This window comes from Pongo pygmaeus, chromosome 11 (assembly GCF_028885625.2).
Source record: "Pongo pygmaeus isolate AG05252 chromosome 11, NHGRI_mPonPyg2-v2.0_pri, whole genome shotgun sequence".
Taxonomy (NCBI): Eukaryota; Metazoa; Chordata; class Mammalia; order Primates; family Hominidae; genus Pongo; species Pongo pygmaeus.
In genome coordinates, this window is record NC_072384.2 from 123,530,183 (window position 1) to 123,539,584 (window position 9,402).

Below are 9,402 nucleotides of genomic sequence, written 5' to 3' on the forward strand. Positions count from 1 at the left end.
GATGACTGCATGTGGTGAATTAGAGCACTCACCCCAGGAGCTGAGAGGGAGAACTGGGTGTTGGATTTCCTGCTAGTGTGTATATGTGCCAGCTAGGCTATAATTTGTTCTTTTTTCGGGAGACAGTGTCTTACTCTGTCACCCAGAAATGCAGTGGCACAAAGATGGCTCACTGCAGCCTCAATCTCCTGGGCTCAAGCGATCCTCTCATTTCAGCCTCCCGAGTAGCTAGGACTACAGGCACAAATCATCATGCTTGGCTAATTTTTTTTTTTTAACTTTTTGTAGAGATGGGGCCTTGCTATTTTCCCAGGCTGGTCTCAAACTCCTGGGCTCAAGCTGTCCTCCCACCTCAGCCTCCTAAAGTGTTGGGATCACAGGCATGAGCCACTGCACCCTGCCTAGGCCATAATTCGCATCCCCCACAGAGAATCAGGCCACTAATATTAATACCTTTACGTTTGAATATATGTACAAATTGATTTTGAATTATTTTTTTCACTTACGTCTCATAACAATTTATTGATGTTGATGGAGAAGGTATTATGTGTGTGTTGTTCCCATTTTACAGATCAGAAAACTAGTCAAGGTCACCCAGGGAGAAAGCAGTTGTCTACCAGTAATAGTGGCTGACACTTACTGAGCCCTTTCTATGTGGCAAGCACAGCAGCAAGCATCTTAATTATATATTAATTCATGTAATCCTCCCTACACTGCTACTGGCATTATTACTTCCCTTGTTTTACAGAGGAGGAAATGTCAGCAGCACGAGGCAAGTGACACACTGGACGGTCCCATTTGAAGCCCTCGTACATGAAATAAGAGGACTCTATTTTGAGGGGCGGACTCTGCTCATTGCCTTTGAGAATCCCACATTCACAGCTGTTATTTACATTTAAATGTGGCCTCTGCGTGATGTCAGGGACATGGTACCCTAGGCTACTGAGGGGAAACTAGGGTGACCTGGTGACAATTTACAGCAGATTGCACCATTTCTCATACACTTTATAACAAGAGTTTGAATGAGGAAGGAATGCATCAGGCTAAAAGCCTGGGAATCATTCCTCCAGTTTCCAGTTTTTATGACATGCTATGTGAAGAGCCTGGTAATTTCACAGGAGAGGATCCTGATTCCATTTAGTCCCAATCCCTTTTGCCAGACAGAACATGCTGGAAACAGCATAACAAAGAGGGTTATAATACACATTTTCAGAGTTTCTAGACTGAACAGTGGGAGCTTCAGGAGGTGGTCCCTGGGATAAAATGAGTTACGAAGAGGGGACATTTGTTCTGGGGTTCAACCCACTGACCTGCTGGGATATCCGTGTGGGATAGGCTTCAAACAAGGTCTCTGAGTCAAAACACCAGGGTTCATGACAGCAAGTTAATTAACCTCTCTTCATGCCAGCCTCAGTTTTGTAATCAGCAAACTAGGGATAATAATATCATCTATAGAATTTAGGGAGGATTAAATGAGTTAATGCTTGCAAAGCCCAAATGCCTGGCATGTGGAACATGACTTTATGGTATTCATCTATATTAGGGTTTCCCAACTCAGCATCATCGACATCTGGGCCTGGATAATTCCCTGTTGTGGGAGCCATCCCTGTGCATTGCAGGATGTCAGGCAGCATCCTTAGGCGCCACTCATTAATCCCTACCTCCCGGGTGTGACAACCAAACATGTCTCCAGGCCGGGCATGGTGGCTCACGCCTGTCACCTCATCACTTTGGGAGGCTGAGGTGGGCGGATCACCTGAGGTCAGGAGTTCAAGACCAGCCTGGCCAACATGGTGAAACCTCGTCTCTACTAAAAATACAAAAATTAGCCAGGCGAGGTGGCAGGCACCTGTAATCCCAGCTACTTGGGAGGCTGAGGCAGGAGAATCACTTGAACCCAGGAGGCAGAGGTTGCAGTGAGCTGAGATTGCACCACTGCACTCCAGCCTGGGTGACAAGAGTGAAACTCTGTCTCAACAAACAAACAAACAAACAAACAAAAATATATCTCCAGACATGGCCAAATGTCCCATTTGGGCAAGGTTGCTCCTGACTGAGAATTGCAGATTTATATAAAATTATATAAATGTATATGTAAAATTATATAAAGGCATTATAAAATTATATACATGTGTATAATTTATAGTTACATAAATTATATAAATGTGTTAGGGCTGCCATAACAGTTTCACAGACTAGGTGCCTTAAACAACAGAATGTATTTTCTCACAGTTTTGAAGGCTAGAGTTTGAGCTCAAGGTGTTGACAGGATTGGTTCCTTCTGAGGCTGAGGGAGACTCTCTCGTGCCTCTCCCTGGCTTCTGGTGGTTTGCTGGCAATCCTTGGTGAATTCTTGGCTTGTAGATGCAGCATCCTGTCTTTGCCTTCATGTTCATGGCATTTTTCCATCTGTGTGTCTCTGTGTCCAGGTTTCCCCTTTGTATAAGGATCCATCATATTGGATCGGGGCACATCTTAATTAACTCATCTTAACTAATGGCATCTGCAAGGACCCTAATTCCAGATCAGGCCACATCTGGAGGTACTGGGGTCAGGACTTTAGCATGAAAATTTTAGAGAAACACAATTCAACTCATAGCATAAATACATTTATATAAATGTGGGGACTACAAACTCACATGCCCACAGCGGCAGGTAATATAGTAATAAGACGTGATAAATGACAGCAGGTAGATAATATAAAAACAATACCTGATCTGGAAGAAGGCTGGGTTGGCCTGGAAGCTTGGGCCTAGGCAATTGCTGTCAGGAGGGATTGTAGCTTCATTGACGGCAGACCTAATTTTTCAAGAGAACCCTCCTAATCCAGGCTTTCAGGGGAAACTTCTCAAATTAAGAATGCCAAAGAACTCAACCATTTTTAACTCAAGTTAATTTAAAAACAGTTCAAAGACCCCCCCTTCCCCCACACCTACACATCTACAAGTAGTATCTGGCCTGTGGACAGCCAGCATGCAAGCATAAGAATCATTAAATTAATGAAGAACAGAGTTCAGAACATATTCATTTTTACCACTGAGGAAGAATGGGGATTAGTTAAATCCCCAAGCTTTGACCATGTAATATAGTGTCCAAAGTGGAACATTACTGATAATGAAAGGAAATGCTATGAATAATTACATGTAGACTAGAATCATACCATGCAATTGGGATATATAATCATGCTACCTAAATTGCATCTTAATAGAGATAAACTTATTTTAACCTGGATGATCTCAGTGGTTGAGGAGGGGCAATGTGGTGGTATGGAGTGGCCTCAAGGGCTGTGGGGCAGCCACTGCATACCACCACGCTCTACCAATTACTCTCTAGTAAGTGGGGTACCAATTACTCTCTAGTAAATGGGGTATCACTGTGTCGCCCAGGCTGATCTTGAACTCCTGGTCTCAAGTGATCTACCCACCTCGGCCTCCCAAAGAGCTGGGATTACATGTGTTAGCCACTACACCTGGCCTTGTTCCTTTCAAGTAGGGCCTCTTCACCGGTGTTGGTGCCAAAGTCAAGTCTTTGTTCATACTGACCTCATTGCCCTTTTCTACTCCTCTGCAGACCACGTCTCATTGATCACAGGAGCCCTTCCCTAACTGATAGCATCTTTGGATAATTATCTATTTTGCCTGCGGCACTGATGATCAATCTTACCACTTTCAACAGGGAGCCCTGCACCAGCTTCCATCTTACATTCTTTCTTGAGCGTGGTTCCTTTTTCTCTAGCTGAGCTGTAACCACTCTCGGTAACTCCTTCATAGACGATAGTAATAACACTAGCAATTTACACTTCTCTAGCACTTTACTATTTACAGGCATACTTTACTGTTCAAAAAACATTAGGAGTCAGAAGAAAGAAGAGGGTAAAATGGACGGTAGAGAAGAGATTTCATTTTGTCAGTCCAGCCTCAAGGGAGATGAAGCCAAGGCAGGGCCATTAGAAGCTTGGAGCTGTCCCCTGGACTTCTGGGAGGAAGCTGGCATGTGATTGATAGGGGAGGCAGGTCAGTGTGCTATGAAGGGATTTGCTTTGCTATAGTAGGGAGTTCTCCCAGAAGCCTGAACCAACTGACCCAGTGCATCTGGAAAGGAGCCAGAGAACCCCTTGGCAGGCATGGAAGCTTCTTTCTCTGGTTCAGGATTTTACCAGAAGTTTGTCTACCACGACTCCCTGAACATCACAGCTATGCATGGGAGATATGGAGAGGTTAAGCGGTTTGGTCCAACATTCCACACTTTGAAGGTGGAAGAGCTGGGTTTTAAATACATCTTCTTGCCATTAATGACTACGTGCTTTCCACTATGCCAGTGGCATATGTAGAAGAGTCATTAAGGATGGTTGGTTAAAATGCAGATTCATGCTCAATCCAGGAATCCACATTTTTACTAAATACCCCTAGTAATTCCAAAATAGGTGGTCCATGCGTCACACTCACATTGAGAAGCCCCTTTCTAGTCCAAGCTGCGTCTCAGACATGGCTGTTTATAGCTCTAAAGTACTCATCGGTTTATAAAGTGCCAGGACAAATACATTCTCATTTGGAAAATGAGTTATATTACAAATGCCTCAGAAAGTAGATGATCTTTGGGAGCCTTCCCATCTCCAAGAACCGAGGCATCTTTGCTCACAGGACTAGCGTGAGAACTTGGGTCGATGGCAGAACATGTAGACCCTGCTCTCTGTTACCTCGTTTGGCAGGCTCCCACTCCAAGGACGTGCTGGTCATCCTTTCATGAGATTTCTGTACATCGGGGTTCTGCATGTTTACAGCAGAGGCAGCTGTGTATTTGACCTCAGAACCAGAAGATAAGTGTCAATGGAAATGCTCCCAATATAGGCAGGAAGCTCACAGGCCCAGAGATTATGTGAACACATCTAGAGAAGTAGCCTGTTGTCTTTCGAGTAGCGAACTGGGAGTCTGGAGACTTGGTTTCTATTCTGGCCCAGCCACTAGTTGCTAAGTGAATATGAACACGTCACTGTGCCTCAGTTTCTTTCTGGGCAACATAAAGCAAGAAGACTGAACTAGATTGGTGGTTTTCATAATATGGTCTTTGGAGCCCAAGGGTTTGGAAGAGGAGCCCTAGGGGACACCGAAGAGAAAGGGGTTAGTGGGTATAGGGACTTTGGAACATCCAAGCCTGTTTTATTAAATAATTGCAGCAACTCAGAATTTACTTACTTTGTTTATTTGGCTTCTGTGTGAGTTATCTTTAATAATATGGGCTCTAGGCCGGGCGTGGTGGCTCACACCTGTAATCTCAGCACTTTGGGAGGCCAAGGTGGGTGGATCACGAGGTTAGGAGATGGAGACCATCCTGGCTAACATGGTGAAGCCCCATCTCTACTAAAAAATACAAAAAATTAGCCGGGTGTGGTGGCGGGCGCCTGTAGTCCCAGCTACTTCGGAGGCTGAGGCAGGAGAATGGCGTGAACCCGGGAAGCAGAGCTTGCAGTGAGCCGAGATCACGCCACTGCACTCCAGCCTGGGCGACAGAGCGAGACTCTGCCTAAATAAATAAATAAATTAATAATAATAATAATAATAATAATAATAATAATATGGGCTCCGGTGCTAAAAACTCGTTAGAAAAATCATCCAACTAGATAATCTTTAAATATTCTCTCACTTAACAGTTCTTGTGATTGATCTTTGCAGTTCCATTTCAGCATTACCAGACTTAAAATTAAAAAATTTTTTTTTTGTTAGATCTGTGATATATTTCATGTCTTTGCTTCAAGGAAAGCTGAGTCTTCAAGTCACTGAAGTTAGTGTCTCTGGAACCCCAAACTTTGAGTGACTCCCCTGAATTCAGATGCAAATCAGCACATCAGAAACATTTAATTCATTGACCCTCCCTCCATGCAACTAAGAACCCCAAGTTCAGGTGAGCAGGAGGGGGTTGAATAGTAAATATTGGACCTAGTTAAGGCCAATATGTAATTTAAATAAACACAGCTGAGCAAACAGAAGACTTAAGCAAAGGCTGGATTTACGTAGCCATTTCCTTAGTGTGTTATGTGCCAAATGAATTCAATGGCTTTTTGACATTTTTCCTTCTGATCTTAATTGCAACCTGTTTGACTGAGTTGATGAAACTGATTGAAAAGTCAAGACATTAAAAAAACCGGAAAATCTTTTTTGTTAAGAGCATGTTTAGCTACGTGTTTCGTAATTTAGTGGGGGCAAAACAGGGCTTAAAGAACTTCTTGAAATTTAAAACAGAATTATTTGTGTGTCTTAATATTTTCTACATTCTTTATGGCACTTAAGAAATGGTAGAAAGCATTTTTGGGACTGTTACATTCATGCAATCTGGATGCTATGTCCTGGGTGACTCAGCAAAATCTTCCAAAGTAGCTATTGGGGGTTTTCCTGGGGCTGGTCGGAGTTGGAGCGTTGCTATTTCTTAGGTGAAGGTGCTGATGTTATAGCTTGAGATTCTCTAGCAGTTTACACTTCTCTAGCACTTCACTGTTTGCAGGCATACCTTACTAGTTTTTTTTTTTTTTCTTTTGAGACAGGGTCTCACTCTGTCACCCAGGCTGGAGTGCAGTGGTGCAATCTTGGCTCACTGCAACCTTCGCTTCCTCGGTTCAAGCAGTTCTCCTGCCTCAACCTCCCTAGTAGCTGAGACTACAGGTGCCCACCACCACGCCCAGCAAATTTTTGTATTTTTAGTAGAGACAGGGTTTCACCATGTTGGCCAGTTTGGTCTCGAACTCCTGACCTCAGGTGATCTGCCCACCTTGGCCTTAGAAAGTGCTAGGATTACAGGCGTGAGCCACCACGACTGGCCACCTTACTGTTTAAAAAACATTAGGAGTGAGAAGAAAGAAGGGGATAAAACGGATGGTAGAGAAGAGATTTCATTTCGTCAGTCCAACCTCAAGGGAGATGAAGCCAAGGCAGGGCCATTAGAAGCTTGGAGCTGTCCCCTGGACTTCTGGGAGGAAGTTGGCATGTGATTGATAGGGGAGGCAGGTCAGTGTGCTATGAAGGGATTTGCTTTGCTACAGCAGGGAGTTCTCCCAGAAGCCTAAACCAACTGACTCAGTGCATCTGGAAAGGAGCCAGAGAACCCCTTGGCAGGCATGGAAGCTTCTTTTTCTGGTTCAGGATTTTACCAGAAGTTTGCCCACCACCACTCCCTGAACATCACAGCCATGCATGGGAGATATGGAGAGGTTAAGCGATTTTGTCCAACATTCCACACTTCGTAGATGGAAGAGCTGGGTTTTGAACATACCTTGTTGCCATTAATGACTATGTACTTTCCACTATGCCAGTGACATATGTAGAGATTCTCAAGCTATAGCATCAGCACCCTTACCTAAGAAATAGGTCTCATCACTTAATTAACACACAGAACATGCAGACAGGGTCTCCATGTAATTTACTGGCCTGGGATACATTTTTATGTTTTGAGGTGCTCTTCATTTGATGCATGCAGTAGTAATAATGCAAGCTTCTATAACAGCTGAACTCCCAAGCCTCAGTGGTGATACAATAGAAGCTGTTGCTCACTCATATTGAGTCCAAAGTAGGTTTAGGCCTTTTGCCTTCCATGCAGTGATTCAGGGACCCAGCCTTCTTCCACCTTGTAGACAAGGCACACTGGCTTCTTACCTGTTTCAGCCCAGATGTGACACTCATCACTTTTGCTCATGTTCCATTGATGAAAACTAGTCACATGACCTTACCAATAGAAAAGAGACAGAATACAGTCCTGGCCTGGCAGCCATTTTTCAACAAAAACTCTGTATAATAGAAAGGAAAGCACAAGTCTTTGATGGGCAGTTAGTTTCCTTTGCCACAACTAGCAACAATATACTTTTGGTTGTTGGATAATCGTTAACTAAGCATGCAATTTTGGCTGTTTCAGTCCCAGAGTTTGATGGCATTGTCAACCTTAATCAAAGCAACTAATGAGAAATGCTTAAGAAAATGACACATTTTGAGGCTTGGAGAAATGTTCATTCATCTAACTTGGTATTATTTAGGGCAAAACCTTGTCTTTATGAGCACTGTACTAGCAAAGGGTAGCTTCCTTCATGCAGATCTAAGAGAATTATTTCCTTTCTTTGTGTCTCAGCTTTTTTTTTTCTGCAAAATGAAATTGTTGGAGTAGATAGTCTCTAATACTTATGTTCTAGCAATACGCATTTCATTTCTCATGTTATTGAAATCACTGAAACAAACATGTCTGTTTTTGGTGTGATTAAAGGTTGTTCTTCAGGAAAGGCATACACAAATGTGTTCTAAAAACTAGCCAGAGGAAATGGGGAGCTAAATGTTTGCTTTTCTCAATGGGTCTTGGCCATCTTTCCACTTATTTAAATGTAAAACATGTATTATTTAACCACAACTTCAATGCTAGGAGCAAACACATAAAAGCAGATGGTTAAACAGCATGTATTTTGCAGTTTTAATCCCGAACCACCTATACATGCGATTTTCAAATAAGAATAAGCCTACGTTTCAATAAATATGAACTTTAAGAATTATTATTTGAACTTTAGTCTTAGATCAAATTTTCAGATAATAAATTTTTGTCCAACTACTTCATGCCATTGTTGGTTTTTGAAAAAGACAAAGAGTTGCAAAGTGGTGAGGTTTGCCACTGAATCACTGCCCATAATAGGACTCAGTCCTGAACATTTGGGGCAATGCAGTCAATCACTCATTCTGCCACTGAGAAGGTGGCTTTTCCTCGAAAAAGTCCCTCCCCCCAGCTTGCTCCATCACTGTTCACAGGACTTTGGGTTGGTAAATGCAGGGAGGTGTTAATGTTTTAGTGCAGAAGCACCACTGATGCAAGTTAAAACAGGAGAGAAGACTGTAACACACAACTGCTGACAAATACATTACTCTCTAGAGTTGATATGTTGGAAGAGGCTTTGTCTCTTCCATGGGACAGATCCCTCACTCAGCTGCAGGCAGAAGGCAGAATGACAGTGGATGCTTCATAGGGGACAGTTTTCCTGTCTGCTCAACAAACAGCTCCTTTTGTCCACATGATTTATTTTTATTTACTTATTCTTTTTCTTCTATAGCTCCTCTGTCCCTCGGATTCCTAAAGGAAGAATTTTAACCTTTAAATGCTCTCTAGCCCCTTTATTTCAAGTGGCATCGGGTGCAAGAAATTAGCATAGTGCTGGAGTCAAAGTCACCTGGGCTTCATTTTGGGGTCTGCCACCTGATAGCTTTGTGATCTTAGGCTGTGTCTCAGTTATCCCATTTGTAAGGTGGGTAATTGTAAAGTTTGAATAAGATAGTTCATGCAAAGCACTTGGCACATAATACAAATAATAATGACTTCACCCATCTGTAATAGGTCATTCTTGCATTGCTATAAAGAAATACCTGGGACTGGGTAATTTATAAAGAA